Below are 2212 nucleotides of genomic sequence, written 5' to 3' on the forward strand. Positions count from 1 at the left end.
TGCTAAACAGTTTCCTCATTTTTGCAGCCACTCCTGGATCTGCCCAGTCGATGTTCCCAACTGTTGGTTCACTTCTACCTGAGCCTCTGATGTCCCAGCAGGGCTCAGCACCATAACCAGTGTGGGGGTAACAGCAGTCCCCTCTCCTTAGGGCCCTGTGGGTGTTACATGGGACTGCCTTCCCTGAGGGGTAAGGATCGGGGATCACCTTTTCCCAGAGGTGTGTAACCAGCCTGATTTCTGTGCTGGAGCAGGGTGAGCAGCAGGGGGAGGAGGCCCAGCCAGCTCTGCATTGGGATGCAGAAAAGCTGCTGTGCCTTTTGGGCTGAGGGGAGCTGGGTTTCCTGGTCTGTCAGATGTCCAGGGGAAGAAACCTCTGGCATGTCCTGAGGTGCCAGGTTTTGGGCTCAGTCTGGGAGGGAAGGGAACATAACCCTGTCCAGGAGCATGGGGCTCACCCTGAGGTTCCCATTTAGTCCTCCCCTTCCCAGGCTCTACTGCCCTACTGAGAACAGTGCCAAATTCCCCTGTCACACACAGAGACACCTGAGAAGGCTCTCTGCCCCCAGAGCCCCCAGCATGCAGTGCAGAGCCCCATAAGCTGCTGGGATGTCCTGGTTCTGCCCAGCCTTGCAGGCTTTGTGAGGTACAGGAGCCAAACAACTTTCTTTGGAGGCCAATGGGATCCTGGGCAGGGAAGCCATCCTTCTGCTGCCTTCAGCTGGAACATTTTCTCCACTCTGCTGAATAACTCGAGGCTGCCAAACATTGCTGTGTCCATGTGTTGGAGCAGCTGGGTGCTTTGCCAAGAGCCAGGCTCCAGCAGGACGGGCTCCCAGCACTGCCAGCATTGGACTCTGATCTCCTGAACCTCACAGGCAGCAGGCAGGACTGTGTGTGCCACATGGTGGTTTGAATTGGGCTGGGGTTTGTGCTTTTGCCACAACCACATCAAAGGAGGACTGTTGAAGATGCATAATGGGCACTCAAGAGTGAAGATGGTGAGGCTGAGATGGTTTTAGCTCCTGAGAGAATTGCACTCTCCTTCCCAACCTCGCTTCTGTTCTCTTGGGACTCTAATGCTGATAACCCCACAGGTTCAGATGCCAATGGTATTTCTGCTGCCCTGGATGAGGAAGGTCCACAGCAGACCTGTGGCAGCAAGCAAAAGGATAGAATCACATTAGGGTGCTGCTGCAGAGTCCAGCATGTGGGCAGAGTGGTCCTGGTCTCAACACCAGAGGATTGCAATGGCTGCAAGGTACAGCCCCAGACCATCAGAGAGCTGGGTTAAGGTGAGAGCTTGAACTCCCCCTCACTGCAGAAACATTGAGGTCTGACATCCCCAAGCACCTCCTCCAGCACTAAATAAAAGGTTTTTGCCAGGCATGAACTCTCCCATCAGCAGGAGGCAGTGCCCTGGACCAGCTGTTTCCACCACGAGACACTGTGGCTTTTTATTAGGAAGAAGCAATGATTTGCAGGATGACAGCTTTGCACAATCCTCTAAAATCAGAAATCGTGATCCCTGGCCACCCTCTGGCAGCTGTGCCTGCCCTTGCAGTGCCTGCTGTGAGGAGCCTCCTGCCTTGGCATGGGACGCACGTCCTGCTTGCTTTCATCTTTGGGCCTGGCTCAAGTTTCTTTGTTTACCCTTTGAAGTCAAGGGGACCTTCCTTTGGGAAATGATTTTGTGTGAGTCCGTTCCTGCGCTTGCTTTTGACACGTCCCGAGAGCATCTCAATGAGCTGCCTTGAATTGCGGGGGGCGGGGGAAAGGAAGTTCCTGCCACAGGATGGAACTTTGCCCCCCTCCTGTGTGCCCGGTGCCGGTGGCACAGCCGGCACACACAGAGCACACACAGAGCACACATAGATCACACACAGCACACACACAGCACACACAGAGCACACACAGCACACATAGATCACACACAGCGCACACACAGCACACATAGATCACACACAGCACACACACAGCACACACACAGCACACACAGCACACACACAGCACACACAGCACACACACAGCACACACAGAGCACACACAGAGCACACACAGAGCACACACAGAGCACACACAGCACACAGAGCACACACAGCACACACACAGCACACACACAGCACACACAGCACACACACAGCACACACAGAGCACACACAGAGCACACACAGCACACACAGCACACACAGCACACACACACAGCACATAG

This window comes from Corapipo altera, unplaced genomic scaffold (genome assembly GCF_003945725.1).
Source record: "Corapipo altera isolate COAL_440 unplaced genomic scaffold, ASM394572v1 62, whole genome shotgun sequence".
NCBI lineage: Eukaryota > Metazoa > Chordata > Aves > Passeriformes > Pipridae > Corapipo > Corapipo altera.